The sequence below is a fragment of the Schistocerca cancellata genome, chromosome 9 (assembly GCF_023864275.1).
Source record: "Schistocerca cancellata isolate TAMUIC-IGC-003103 chromosome 9, iqSchCanc2.1, whole genome shotgun sequence".
In the NCBI taxonomy this organism is placed as follows: domain Eukaryota; kingdom Metazoa; phylum Arthropoda; class Insecta; order Orthoptera; family Acrididae; genus Schistocerca; species Schistocerca cancellata.
Window position 1 is genome coordinate 460,705,678 of NC_064634.1, and position 16,489 is coordinate 460,722,166.

The following is a 16,489-nucleotide window of genomic DNA, read 5'->3' on the forward strand; positions in this document are numbered from 1 at the left end:
TCCACATATTAGTGGAAAAAGGCAAATGTACGATAGCAAGGAGACATAACTAAAATGAAAAAAGAATGGACGTTATAAACACGCTCACAAAATCAGATAATGTTCAGATCGAATATAGAAAATGGGACGTTGCAGCGTTCATGATCAGCAAATTTTCATTCAGTAATGAGAGGTCAGAAGTAAAATCGCATAGAACGCATCCGTGATACCTGGAAAGAAGGAAATTAAAAACAAGAAATGCATATTCAGGACTACCAGGTAGGGAATATACTGTTATCAGGTTTGTGCATAAGTTTGTGCGTTTTTGTTGTGGATGTTGGTATCCGGGTTTCTATGGATTCATTTAACGATTCTCGTTTTTTGTTTGTAGTTCAGTGTGCTATTTGAGTTTGCATGTCGTCATTTTGTCATTTGGAGATAGCGATTGGATCTGTGGGCGTTAGGAATTGCAGTGCCAAGTGGAAAAATCGGAAAATTTCCGACAAAGCCTTGTGTTTCAGTTCAGTAGAGAGGTGGCAGCATTGGACGTACCCAGGAACTTTTCCGCCGTGTATGGAAATAAAGGCGTCCGACACAGTACAGGAAGAAAAGGTTTTTGTCGTTTTAAGGAAGATCGTTTCGACCTTAACTTTCAGGAAGACCTTCGGCGTTTGTCGAAGGTCGTTCAGATAACTTTCAGGAAGACCTTCGGCGTTTGTCGAAGGTCGTTCAGACGCATCAATCCACAATGATTCAGGTCACTGTACTCGAGAACTGGCATGTATGATGATTTGTGATCATTCCACCATTGTTCGACGTTTACTGCAATGGAGAAGGTTCAAAAATCGGGTGAATGGGTACGGCATGCTTCAAGCCAAAATCGCATAAAATCTGCAGGTGACCACAAATGCATCTCCGCTTCCTCGTCATCATTTGGCTAGTGAACAACTCCCACCATTTCTGAAACTTCCTGGCAGATTAAAACTGTGTGCCGGACCGAGACTCGAACTCGGGACCTTTGCCTCTCACGCGCAAGTGCTCTACCAACTGAGCTACCCAAGCACGACACACGGCCCGTGCTCACAGCTTTACGTCTGCCAGTACGCCGTCTCCTACCTTCCAAACTTTGCAGAAGCTCTCCTGCACAGCACTTGCCCGCGAAAGGCAAAGGTCCCGAGTTCTAGTCTCGGTCTGGCACACAGTTTTAATTTGCCAGAAAGTTTCATATCAGCGCACACTCCGCTGCAGAGTGAAAATCTCATTCTGGAAACATCCCACCATTCCTATCCTACATCGTTACTGGTGACGAAAAATCGTGTCTTTTTGCTAACATAAGGAAAAGAAAGGAACGTTTTAGCCCAAACAAAGCAGCAGCTCCCCATACAAGGACTTGTGCGCATCTGCAAAGGATAATTTTATGCATCTGGTGGAAAAGTGATGGTGTAGTATAGTACGACTTGCTTCCCTGAGGTGTAACCATCATTGCTGACATTTATTGTCAACAGCTTAGATGTCTTGCAGACGTAGTCCAAGAACAACTACTAGGAAGACTGCGTGAAGTGATTCTACATCACGATAACGCCCGTATTCTGCTATACTGACGAAAAACACTATACGGGAGTTACGTTGGAGAGTCATTCCGCATGCACCCTATTCTCCTGATCTTGCACCCTCGGGTTTTCACTTTCTCCGGCGTGTATCGAAGAACCTTCAAGAAACTTACGTTCCGAATGAAACTGGGCTCCGAACATGACTCGACGACTTCTTTGCCCCAAAACCACGTGATTTATACCGTTGCGAAATCTGAAAGTAACCCCAGCGTTGGCAGATAGTTGTAAATAGTGAACGAGAATATATTGTCGACGACTAAAGTCTCTGTTATTCGCATCTCTTGTGTTTATTAATCTTATGAATGAACATTACCAACTTACGAACCAACCTAATAAATTCGACTCACCATGAGTGGCAGTGTCTGGTGAGCTAGCAGAGTCCCCCTATACCGAAACGGTGATCAATGCACATGCTGAATGTGATGACCTGGGGAATAATGTAATAACTGAGCAGCTAGCGGTCAGCCAGTTGCCTCCTGCCATCTGGCATCGCAATGCGTTGCTTTCTTCCGATTGAGCTGTTTAAGTACTAGATGGTATTCTGTCCCTTCGTTTACTTAGTGTCAGTTGCGTGCTATACAATAGTTTAACGATGTAGACTTTTGGAGGGTTGGCTACAACTGACTTAATGACTGTGTGTTTACCAAAATAGTTTTTAATCTCTTTCAGGGAAGTGTCTGACTGTTAGATGCTTAATTTTTACGTCATTCTGTAGATGGTCATATATGGCATGCGCTTTGATCACCATTTCTGCTCTGTCAGCTCACCAAATATTGTCACCCATGGTGAGTGGCATTTATTGGTATTTAACCCACTCCATGGCCCCGAATTAGGCACTTGTTTTTATTAGTTTCGTCCTTTCTTAGTATCATGGGGACATTCTACATGATTTGTCGTCTACTACTTAGTGAAAATTCGCTAATCATGAACGCTGGGTCATCCCATTCTGAAAATGACTTGATTTTGTGTGCGCATTCATCCTGCATATACTTCTTCATTTTGATAATGTTTTCTTGCTGCCTTACATGAGCCTTTGTCAAACAATTTGTGCAAATTCCACCTGATGATGCACCCAAAACACTATAAAACTAGTCGTGCCTACAAGAAAAGACATACAGCTAATACAGTCTTATCTTCTCAAAACTACTTATATATGTCTATTTTTTGTGTCTCTGTCACGCAGACGTCTTCTTTCACCCTGGAGACAGTTACGAATAACCGTGTAGAGGAGATAGAGGGGATCTGAAAATGAGCAGAGAGTTCCGTAATGGGTTTCTGTAGCAATTCTGATAGTGTTAACTATGTGTTCATGAAGAACAACTGCCATCATGAGCAATCTGGAAGTAATTATCCATGGTGAAGCAAAGTAATTAAAGTCACTCAATGAAAAAAAGTATTATGGTCTAGATTTTATCTGAAATAGTTCCCGCCAGAGTATACTGCTGAAACGTTACACTTTACTCAAGAACGAGCTGTACCTAGAGTCTGAAACTTAAGTCACACAAATACGCAAGAAAGGAAACTTAAATAATCCGCTGAACTATTGACCCATATAATCGACTTAGAATTGCAGTAGGATTCTGAAAAACATACTGTATGCCTATATTATGAAATACTTCAAAGAATATGATCTTTCAACACATTGTCAGCACAGTTTCAGATAAAATTGTTGTTGTGAAACACAAGTGGCCCTTTATTGAGATAAAGTCATGAAGCTAGTACTACAGGATCTTAAAAACTTGTTTCTAAACTTTCATAATGCTTTTGACAGCATTCATCACAAGTGGCTCCTAATGAAATTGTGAGCATATGGATTAAAGCCTAATCAGTGAGATTGGATTCGTGATTTACTGTCCAAGTAGATGCCATCAACCTGACTCAAGGACATAGGAAGCAAAAAGTAGGTTTTTAAATTTTTCCAATTTAAAAAACATAAATTTTTAGATTTACTGTTTTCAGTCCAAAGAACTTCCCAATCTTAACACAATTTAACAAAAGAGATTAAAATTTAAAAAATTTAAAACTTAGGAATTAAAAAATTCAAAAATTAAGTAATTAAAAGAATTAAAAGTTAAAGAATTAAAAGAATTAAAAATTAAGGAATTGAAAATTACAAATAGAAGTAATTCTAAAAGAATTTATTCAAATTCAATAACATGAACAGAATGATCTTTAATATGTTTTTTACCTCAATACATAAATTTTAAATCGATAAGTCTCTCCAGTATATCTTCATCTTCTGAACAGATTTTAGTATAATGACCTGGAAGTACAAAATTAACTTTGTTCTCCAGAACCAACGTAACTTTTAAGCCAAATTTATTTAGTGTAAGTTCAGCTTTTGAAATATTGTAAGATTTTTTTTTCAATCCTAGTAATTTAGTTTAATCAAAACTAATTATTTTTGAAACTTCCTGGCAGATTAAAACTGTGTGCCCGACCGAGATTCGAACTCGGGACCTTTGCCTTTCGTGGGCAAGTGCTCTACCATCTGAGCTACCGAGGCACGACTCACGCCCGGTACTCACAGCTTTACTTCTGCCAGTACCTCGTCTCCTACCTTCCAAACTTCACAGAATCTCTCCTGCGAACCTTGCAGAACTAGCACTCCCGAAAGAAAGGATACTGCGGAAACATGGCTTAGCCACAGCCTGGGGGATGTTTCCAGAATGAGATTTTCACTCTGCAGTGGAGTGTGCACTGATGTGAAACTTCCTGGCAGATTAAAACTGTGTGCCCGACCAAGACTCAAACTCGGGACCTTTGCCTTTCGCAGGCAAGTGCTCTACCATCTGAGCTACCGAAGCACGACTCACGCCCGATACTCACAGCTTTACTTCTGCCAGTACCTCGTCTCCTACCTTCCAAACTTCACAGAAGCTCTCCTGCAAACCTTGCAGAACTAGCACTCCTGAAAGAAAGGATACTGCGGAGACATGGCTTAGACACAGCCTGGGGGATGTTTCCAGAATGAGATTTTCACTCTGCAGCGGAGTGTGCGCTGATATGAAACTTCCTGGCAGATTAAAACTGTGTTCCCGACTGAGACTCGAACTCGGGACCTTTGCCTTTCGTGGGCAAGTGCGCTACCATCTGAGCTACCGAAGCACGACTCACGCCTGGTACTCACAGCTTTAATTTTTGTTTAAAATGCATCACAGCTTTTGTTTAAAGAACCATTCACTTTACTTTCAGCTACCCAGTTGAACTACATTAAAAAATTAATTTAAACTAGCAGAACCTTTGGTGCCATTTGAAGGAAGTCTGAGAGGTTTTTTCTAATGGTACACTCTTTACTTCATTTCACCTTACTGGCTTCTTCTGCTGAACATCATTGTTGGACTGTGACTTGGGTGCTAATCATAGTCCACCCATCTTCTTCTGCTGGCAGTGTCTTGGCAACAACTGGTGGAGATGGGAGAGCTGCCTCTGGCAGATGTTTTGTCTTCTACTTGATAGGCTGTAGCAGTGGACACTGATAGCAAATAAAAAAAAGTATTGGCTGGATGAACGAATCCTATCGCAATTCAGCTGTACTCCCCAGGGCAACGAAATGGGGGTCACAAATTGTACGTATAGTTGGCATTCCATGACAAAGCTGATTCAAGAACAAAAAATGACACATCTGTTAGCAGGTTCATGAGCAAGCACTTGACAATAAGGAAAACAGACAAGCAACAGCGAAAGCAGTCTTTGGACTGCGTCCTGTAAACTGTGGTTTGATACTGATACTGATGGGTGGTGGGCTTACCGGCTAGGGGCAGAACCTGATGCTTGCTGCCGGTGACCTAAGTCAGCCATGAAGCTCGCTAGAGGCAGGAGTTGTTTAATTCCTGTGGCCTGCCAATATGCAGGAGCAACTGAATGGTTTGATTTTCGTTAATTTCTGAGTCAAATATTAATCGATTTTAAAAATTCAGAATGCTAGCATAAATTTAAATTTTCCAATTGTTATAACACAATTTACCTAAATGCATTCAGTTAAAATTCTGTGGCATGTATCATGAGTTAAATTCTGTTTTCCATAAAAAATTATATAAAGTATCATTAGGAATTCTCTGAGACTTATTAATGACAGGGATGGGATAATTTGTTACAAAATTATATGAATTTACATTAACATCATCATTTAATTGTGTCACTCACTTAAAATCTAGGAAGTACCATTTGTCTTCAGATAATTTTTTGCAAGATCTAAGTTCCATAATTCTTAAGGAAGAACTTCATTTCTTCCATTCTTTATGCAGATACTCTATAGTTTGATGTGAGCGAACAAGGAAGAGTCAATTTTCCGATTATTTTTTAGATTTGTTTAGAAAACAAAAAAGATAAAGTATGGAATATCGAATTCTGTAGAATTATAATAACTGGAGATATCTAGCTCAATCTTTCTCTTTATAATTTCCTGCAATCTCTATGGTTTGTGATTGAAAGAGATAGGGATCTTTGGATTTTTTAGTCTTTCTTGCTGTAGCTTGAGTGAATATTGTGGTTCATATCTAACCACAAGAACATGGATCTCCATTGATTCTACAACAATTTTAACTTCCTAAGGAAGTGCAGTCTCATCTTCAACACCCACTTGATTGTGATAAAGCCATCGAAAAATGGCATCATTTGCTGTAGAACACCAAGTAAAAATTACAGAGTAGTCTCCTTCCCATATAATTCCTTTGTAATTTTTGACAAACTCTCCTACCACATCTAAAGGATAAAGTATTTCATTTTTTTACTTTTTCCTTCCCATTATGAGGATATGACCCTCCAAAGTTAATTACTGGCTAGAGATGAAGTCAATCAAATCAGAGCAGATGATAGAATAAATGGATGTTTCTAGAGAAGATATTGTTTCCATTCTGTATAGAGATAAACTCAAACAGCTTTGCCACATAATTTATCAGTAATTTTTTGTTGTATTTTCCATCTTATGTTCGATTATCTGTGCCAGCAGTTCTAATAATAATAAAACTAATTCAAAGCTGAGCGTTATTATGATATATCAAACCATTTCCAATAATTGTATTATCTCTGTATGCTTGTTGGGAAGATTTATGTTAGTTTTAGTTTTTCTATCCACAGGATATGGGTAAAACTGATGGCTGACAATCATATTCATTTCATAAAGATAAAATGTGTTAAGACATTTGTAAATAACGGTTACAGAGGAACGATTTAAGTGAATCAAGTGATCATTTTCATCAGTTACAGTTATTTCCAAATTCTGTGTAGTATAAAGAATTGGAATATGTATGGGATAATTTTGTCTATAAGTTATTCAGCTTTAGGCTTGAATTAAGCAACAATATTGTTTTCTTGATGAAAGTGATTAGTGTATTTCACAAACATTCCAACAGCCAGATTAGAATATTTGTTGAGTAATTTTAATAGAATAATTTCTGGAACATTTTTACTAATAGATTTTTCTTTGCTTCACCAATTTTATTATTAAAGCCTAAAATTTGACCAATCCTATTTTTTATATTCATATTTAATTGTATATCAGTCTCAATAGTAAAATCATTTAAAATTTTATATTATTTAAAACATAAATATATATTAGGTTTTGATATAATGAATAAATTGTTCTAAAGTTTTTAAAAGATATGGACCAATAGGAATTTCTATTGTTCATCACAATATAATACATTATTTTTGAACTAATATTTGAAGTTAAAAAAGTTGTATAAAAACCAACTAGTGAAAAGCTATTATTGCTGTCTCATATAGGTAGCAGTCAATTATTTCGAGAACAGATAACTTACCAGCAAGGTGAAATGAGTGACAGCAAAAGGTAACTTTAGAGAGTGTCAGATGACTCATTTAATGCTAGTAAAAAGTATATAATTTAATGAAAACTGATTAGGAACCAAAAACAAAAAATCAAGGGAAGAAACCGAAAAAGAAACAGTGTAAGTTATTTCAGAATTGTATTTGTTGTGTAACAATATAATCAAGTTGATGTGTAAAAACGATATAAGTGATTGATAATTGATAATTTTGGCTCCAGTTTGGTTAACCTAGGATAAAACTAATCATTTATATATTTATTCTAAAAGTTTAGATTAGTAAAACATCAGGATTTATAAAAATGTGTAAAGAAGTGGAAGACATTAACAATAAGGAGACTGCTAATTTTATTGATAATAATGAAAATATTATCACTGGTAGTATTCAATGATTTTACTCTCAAAAATCAGGAGAATATTTTACTAGAGGTAGACATAAGGGAATAGTGTTTTTATTTAGCTCAGAATAATAAAAAATAACAAAGCAACTAGAGAGGGGTAACTTTAATTTTTAAAATATTTTTAGACAGAATTACATAAATTTAAGTCATATTTACCATTAGTTTGTTGGTGGTGATTTAAAATGTGATGATTTTTAGGAAATGTGTAGTAATTGTTAGAATGAGCAGTCTTTTTTTATGGTAGACATGACTTAAAAACTTCCTAAGAACATAAATGGTGAACAAAAATCTTACAAAATCTAAAACCCCCAATTTGGACAGCCTATCCTACAGTGATATTTTGTTTCTAATGAAGGTAAGTACGGGAACAGAATAAGAAATTTCCTGAGAACACAAAAGTTAAACAAGAACATTAAACGAGATTGTAAAACATGTTAAACAAGAATATAAAATATAAATGTTTAATGTTTCTTGCATTTAATATATGTTTACAAATTTGAGCCAGAGGTTGCGAAAAAGTTAGATAAAACAGAAAGAAAGAGGAACAATCAAAAGAAGAGTTTTAAAAAGGGAAGAAGCATCCAAAATAGAATATGAAAAATATCTACCAGTTATTGATGTGATAGAACAAGTAAAACAAGGAATCAAAGGTTTTACGTGATGATGTGTTGAAAGCTGTAGAAGTAAACAGAGTAGCTGAAAAACATCTGGTTCCTTAAATTCGCCATTTTTATGAAGAATTTGACGATATTCCATCAATGAAACAATAGGATAGAGACAATAAAGAACTAGAAAACTGTCATATAGCAGATAAAGAACTTCAGTAAACTGCAAAAAAAGAATGTAAATCAAAATTTCCTCATTAGCAAAAAGATTAGCTGCAATGCATTATAGGAATAATGTTTGACAGAAAAATTAGGTATGGGCTTAGATGAAAATGATTGCAGTTTATAAAATTCTTTATTACATTTTTAATCAATATAAATGATAAAATATAGTATCCTATGTTGTTTTGCTACCAATATTAAATAAAAGCAATTAAAATTAACGCCAGTAATGAACAACTGCACAGCTTCAAAAAATTTTTAAACTGATGTCTAAAAAAGAATGAAAGATAAAAAAAGATTGGCAGTAATTTACTTATAACATTAGATATATCTGTTATGGAAAAGAATGCAGAATATCTAAAAAAAAAAGAAGGCTTTGGATTAACTGAACATGAAGGAGAACTTTCCTTTGTTATTGGAGGCATTACCAGTTTTAACTGTTGGGGGTATATTAGCAGGATGAGCTGCTGCTGTATCAAATGGAATAACAGATATGAAAAAGGGATAAAGAATCAGAAGAACGAAAAACACATAATTTAGTAATAGAAAAGAAGGAAATTGGAATAAGAATGGTTCAAAAAGAATTAAAAGTATGATAAACCCTTCTTAAATTTTGATATAGAATAGACAGTAGCTAAAAAACATCTGGTTCCTTAAATTCCCCATTATTACTGAGAATTCAAGGATATTCCATCAGTGAAACAATAGATACAGAAAAAACGATTTAAAAATTAAATAATTTAGGGGTGTTTTATAATTGAAAAATTTCCTAGTGAACTGGAAAAACTTGAATCTGGAATAGTAAATTTAGATATTTCTGATAATGTTGGTACTTATTGGATTTGTTATTGTAAAAAATATAATACAAAGTTTGTTTTTCATTCATTTGTTGAAAATATGCCAATGGAATTAGTAAATTATTTGAGGAAAAGTTATCTATAATATAATGCTGAGAGAATACAACATTTTAATGAATTTTTTGTCATCATTTGTGTTTGATTGTGTTAAAAGTATTATCAGATAGTTAAGAATGTAATGAAATTTGCAGTCTAATAAATGAACATTTTTGATAATAAAATATGAAATATTAGAATGAAATATTAATTAAGAACTAGAAAATTTTCAATAATTTGTACCAAAATTAGGAAAATTATACTAATATTAGAATGAAATTTCCATAAATAATCAGAAAAAATAAAAATGTTAGGTAAGATTTTTAATATAACTGAAACCCATATTGATTTTAAAGGGGATGGTAGAAGATCAGAGATTTAAAACTGTTAATAAGTTGGATTAAGAGAACCAACGGGTTGTTGTGATGAGGTTACTAGGCAGTATCTGGAAGAGGAATTAAAAGACTTTGTCACAAAAGTTGTTATACAAATATTTTAAAACAATTCAGTATTTATGTCAACAGATCAGATCTAGAGAGACAAGTAAAATATCTTGTCACAAGGGCTAAATACAACATTATCACAGATTTTAGGAAAAGAAATGGAATGTATTATGGGATCATGGAAGATCATAGTAAAGAGATTAATAATATGAAGATCATTCTTAATGATAAGTGTAGTATACTAGTAAAAGGGGTAGGCCATAGACATGTTTTCAGATCTTCATTTAAGAATGTGAATGATGAGATTGTATCTGTATCTAGAATTCTGGTAATGTTGGTTCTTCTATTTCTGGGTGTGTGGTATAACAGAGTGGCTGCTCAGTCCTGGTAAGACTGCTCTCCAAAATTCCCTTGAAGTATTCTCTCCATCTACCCATAACATTTTGTTTATCTGTCAGTAAATTTCCCTCTTTGCACTTAACAAGCTACAATTTAATCGATGTTGTATCTAACCTCAAAACATTATAATTTGAGTTTTTCATGTTACTAAATCTTTTTATAAATTTACATCAAGTATTGTTTGCAATAATTTTATTTATTAAAGGTAAGAATATTTTAGATATTCAAGTCAACAAACTTTAAATACGAACATTTTAGGTTAGGCTTTATCGTGACTTATTGTCATTAAATGAAACAACACGTTCACTGTTATCAGTCACGCTTTTATTTATTTCCACGACGCATTTCAAAGGTTTAGACCTCCAACATCGGGTGGATTTCCATTAGTTAATATGACATTTGTGTGTGTGTTGTGTTACGATTTTGTGGAGGAACTTGTGGCACTGCCTCCAGTGGTCACAGGTTCCTTTCGCTGTCGTAACACATCATATGTATACTGTCACATCTGTAAACAAATTTGGTGGGTTTGATGTCGCATTGTTTGATGAGTGTGACTATTTTGTCAATTACTTCTACAGCATTTGTGTGCGGTTGGAAATAGGCTGCAATAATATTTATGTTTGATGCTGCTACTTGCATACTATTTTCTTGTTTTGATTTTTTTGGTGGGGGTCATCCAGGGTTTCAACAAGATATACAGGGTGATTCAAAAAGAATACCACAACTTTAGGAATTTAAAACTCTGCAACGACAAAAGGCAGAGCTAAGCACTATCTGTTAGCGTATTAAGGGAGCTATAAAGTTTCATTTAGTTGTACATTTGTTCGCTTGAGGCGCTGTTGACTAGGCGTCAGCGTCAGTTGATGCTAAGATGGCGACTGCTCAACAGAAAGCTTTTTGTGTTATTGAGTACGGCAGAAGTGAATCGACGACAGTTGTTCAGCGTGCATTTCGAACGAAGTATGGTGTTAAACCTCCTGATAGGTGGTGTATTAAACGTTGGTATAAACAGTTTACAGAGAATGGGTGTTTGTGCAAAGGGAAAAGTTCTGGACGGCCGAGGACGAGTGATGAAAATGTAGCACGCATCCAGCAAGCATTTGTTCGCAGATCAGGAAAATAGACTCGCAGAGCTAGCAGAGAGCTGCAAATTCCACAATCAACTGTATGGAGAGTCCTACGAAAACGTCAACTACCCGAGGCGATGGATCGGCCGCCAGGCAGCCCGTGACAGAGCACTTCATCACTGGCCTCCAAGAAGCCCTGATCTTACCCCCTGCGATTTTTTCTTATGGGGGTATGTTAAGGATATGATGTTTCGGCCACCTCTCCCAGCCACCATTGATGATTTGAAACGAGAAATAACAGCAGCTATCCAAACTGTTACGCCTGATATGTTACAGAGAGTGTGGAACGAGTTGGAGTATCGGGTTGATATTGCTCGAGTGTCTGGTCGGGACCATATTGAACATCTCTGAACTTGTTTTTGAGTGAAAAAAAAACCTTTTTAAATACTCTTTGCAATGATGTATAACAGAAGGTTATATTATGTTTCTTTCATTAAATACACATGGTATTCTTTTTGAATCGCCCTGTATATTCCTTCCAAGGGTCATCCTCTTTCTCCCTTGTTTGCCATTAGGTGAGAATTGTAGATATCTTTGCGTTGCCAGTTGTCTATCAGGAAGGTTCTGATAGAATTTCAAGATCCGAGTTTTGAAGGATGTCTGTAGATGAGCACTTTTTATTCCCTCTGTATTCCACAAAACTGCTTTTATTTCTTGTCCTTCTGGTTTTCATCTTAGTTTAGTTGAACTCTGCTCCCTCTTCCATTTATCATCTTCAGAAACGAAATTGATGTACTTTCTTGTTTTCAGGCCAGAATTGTGGTTCTTGTGTGATTTGTAAATCTTCAAACAGAATGCCTACTTTGAAAACTTTTTTGTCCCCTAGAATTTGAGATCAAGACTGGTGTTAAACAATAGTGGTGTGCGCAGTTCTTCACATTCTAGTTGCCCCAGTATTCCGTTGTTGTTGAGGTATTTCACTACTGTATCAGTTGGGATGGTTCTCTTTAAGTTACCGATATCTAGCCACGCTGCTGCTTGCATTTCTTTGACTTTCTTGTACCCATTATGGTTTTATTTTCCTCTGGTTTCTTCTCCTGTACCAGCTCCTCCTTACCACAGTACTCCATGTTAGTTCCTCTAGTTCATTAACCTTATTCTGGGTTTTATTATGTTGCTCATCAATTTGGACTTGTGGCTGATTTTGTTTCTGGAGCAGATGATTTCTCTATATTGTCGTTTCCCCTTGGTTAACTTTGTTCTTGTACTTAGTTTGCATGTTCTTTCCATCAGTTTTGGTTTTCTCTGGTTCTAGGTGACTTTCCTTTTCCAGACTTTTCTTTATTTTCTCCTGTATTAATATCCCTAGTTGGTTGTTTAGGAAATCAGTTATCTGCCTCATTTCTCCTATTTCCGTATTTTTTCGTCTTTTTTTGCTTTTTCCAGGGAGCTACCGACTCCAAAGATGGCTCCATTGAAGTTCTTCTCAGATCCTGTAGGTGTCTCTTCCATCTGCCTCTGTCCACTATGTACTGTTTCCTGTGTTTCCCCAACAGATGTCGCTAGGTGTCCAGCAATCCACTGTCCACTATGTCCTGTTTGCTGTATTTCTCCGATAGATGTCATTAGTTGTCCGGCAGTGCAACTGTCTTCATCCTCACTTGTCTCCTCTTGTTGCATGTTCCTAACCTCTCTCATAGGATTCCTAGTCTCCTCCTTCTTTACTTTTGTTTCGCTTTTCAAATATTCTAAGTATTTTCTTGTTTCACTCACCGCCTCTAGTAATTCGTTCTTCATTTCCTTCTTCATATATCCTCCTTCTTCTGCCACTTTTCCGATCTTCGTAAGGGCGTTCTGAATTTTTAATTTTTTAGTTCCATAAAATTTAATTGTTTAATCCCCCGATATTTAATTTCTTAAAATTTTATATGTTATATGTTTTTAACTATTAGAGTTATCTATTCCATTTTCTAATAAAATGTATTAGTGTTGTCAGCACTAGAAATGCTGTTATTATATTCGACACTATATAATTAATGTTTATGAGATCTAGTTAGATTCATTTCTTTATATTGGTTAATTTTATTGTTTATAGATTTTTTACTGATGCCAAAAGTAATTTCGATATTTACTACAGATTTTTTAAACCCTTACACTTTTTATATTCCTTATCCTATACTCTACAAACATACATTTCATATTTTATCCAATTCGTTTGACCATAACTTTTGCATAATTTTCGTATTTCATTTTTCCTAAAATTTTTTACTAAATAGAAGAATATTATAAAAAGCTGCTGTATAACATTGTTCAATATTTTCTCTATATTTTTTCATAAAGTTGTAAGAAAAATCGTTCATTTTAATTTTTGAAATACTAAAACATACTCATTCCAATATAAATTGATTTATCAAAATCTGTTTTTGTTTTTGTCATGGACTGCCACTAAATTTTCTGGAAATATTGTCCTTTTTCATAAATGGGTTCAGAAATATATTTTGTATCTTTTTCAGGTTCTGTTATTATTTTAACATTTTGACTACTTCTAATATTTTCCATTATTTTCCCAAAACAGAAATATATATTAACTTTTAAAAATCCTTTTCAAAATCGTTAGCAAAACTTTTTTTTCATTTTTATATTAAAATAAATACGTTTTAATGAAACTAACTCATCCTATTTTACAATTCTGTAGATTGTTGTTAATTTTTATTAAAAATTTGGTTACTGTTTAATGTGTGTGTAAGTCTTCTTCTTCTTCTTCTTGCATTACAGTATCTGTAGAATCACAGGTAGCCCCTTCATGGACAGCATTCTCCTGTTCTTCTCCCAGAACCTCTTCATCGTTTCTTTACTTCTCTCCTGCTCTTCTTCCGAAATCTTCAGTGTTCGTTTCTCCTGTCGGCTCCACTGGTGATACTCTAATCTTTTCCTGTATCCTCTCTGTCATTGATCTCCGACTTATTGGTCGGTGTATATTTCTTCCTCCATTTTTCCTTTCCTTCGACCTTGATCCCCAATTCCAATCAGTCCTTCTGAAGTTCAACAACTGACTTGGCTCCTGTCTCTCCCCTTGTCCTCCCTGTTGTTTCCCACACTCTCTTTGTCATTCTGTCCATACTCATTCTAACTACATGTCCAGAAAACCTTGCCCTTTTGAGTCTGATTTCTCCAGATATTGTTCTCGTGTTCCAGTACAATTCTTCCCTAGGTCTTTGCATCCACCTCTCTCCGCCTCTTTTTGGACCTAGTATTTTTCTCTCTTCTTTTTGTAGTTGTTCTGCCCCATTTCTTCCTAATGTCATCGTCTTAGCAGCATATAATGCCGCATTCCTCACAGTTGCCTTGTAGTGGCCTATTTTTGCCTCTGTGCATACATTCTTTTATTGTATATCTCTCTCTTCATGTAGAAGGCAGACCTCATCTTCTTTATCCTCTCTGTTATTCCCTCCTTGCTCCCGTTCCTTCCTGTTACAAATTCTCCCAGGTATTTAAATTTGTCCACCATTTGCATTTATCCTCTCTGTTATTCCTTCCTTGCTGCTGTTCCTTCCTGTTATAAATTCTCCTAGGTATTAAAATTTGTCCACCATTTGCACAGTTCCTTCTGGTGTTTGCCAGTCTGCAGTGGTATTTAATTTCTTTGTCTTGTTAAAGGCGATCCTCAGTCCCATCTTTCTGGCTACCTGACTTAAGTTGTCCAGTTGTGTCTTTGCATCTTCTTCTGTCTCACTTACTATTACTATGCCTTATGCAAAGGCTAGGCTGTCCACTTGAGCCCTGTTGTCCTTTCTGTCCCGCACTTGGGTTTTTGGTATTCCCATTACCTCGTTTATTGCTCTCCTCTGCCTGATCACTTTGATGAGTGCCATATTGAACAACAATGGTGACAATCCATCTCTGTGTTTAACACCAGTCTTTATCTCAAATTCTTCTGACAATGCTCCTCTGAATCTCACCCTTGCTTTTGTGTCTGTCAGAATTTCTTTTATGAGTTCTTGTGTAGTTCCATCATGTCCTCTGTTCTTCAGGATCCTAACAAGAGTCTGTCTGTCGATGGAGTCGTATGCCTTTGTGAAGTCCACAAAGGTTATTACTGTCTTTTTGTTTTTTAAGACCTACGTTCTATCAGTTGCTTCAGGTAAATATCTGTTCTATACAACCTCTTCCCTTCCTGAATCCCTCTTGGTAGTCACCAACTATACTTTTTACCTGTTCTTCTACTCTCTTGAGCAGTAGTTTTGACAGCACCTGTATCCAACCTCTAATAGCGATATTCCTCTGTAGTTGTTTTCACCTCTCTTATCCCCCTTTTTATGTATTGGTACTACAATTGCATTCTTCCATCCTTCTGGCAGCTTCTTTGTTCTCCAGATCTGGTGAATTATGTTGGTCATGTTGTTTATTGCTTTGTTGCCTCCCAACTTTATCATGTCAGCTGCTGTACCATCTTCTCCAGTTGCCTTATTTTTCCTTAGATCGCTTATAGCATGTGCGACTTCAACCCTGGTTGGAGAGCGCAGCTCTCTCTTTTCTGTGTCAGTCAACAGTTCCCGCTCTTCTTCAGGTGGTTCCCAGTTCAGCAGGTCATGAAAGTGCTCTGCAATTTCCGACAGTTCACCTTCGCACTAACAGCCAGCTCCCCTTTCTTATCTCTTATAAACAGTTCTGTACCCTTGTATCCAATCAGACTCTTTTTGAATTTCCCGAAAAAGTGCCTGCTGTTGTTTTTCCTGAAGTTAGTTTCAATCTCGTCCAGTTTCTGCTTCATCTTCTGTCTTCTGGTCCATCTTCTTGTTCAGGCTGCTTCTTTTCTTGCTCCTTGGAAAACTTCACATTTTTCTGGGTCCTTCTTGCTGCTCCAGTCTCTCTAGGATTTCCTGCGAGTCTCTAATGCTTCATCACATTTCTTGTTTCACCACCATTGCTTCCGTTTCTTTTCTTCCTTTCCCCATAGTTCAGCCCGTTTTGCCATTTTTCGCTTCATGTCGTCCCATTCATTGAATGATTCAATTCCTTCCTCATATCTGGATCGATTGCGCCTTAATTCGTCTCTTTCTACCTTTATGTTTTCTGTTCTTCTA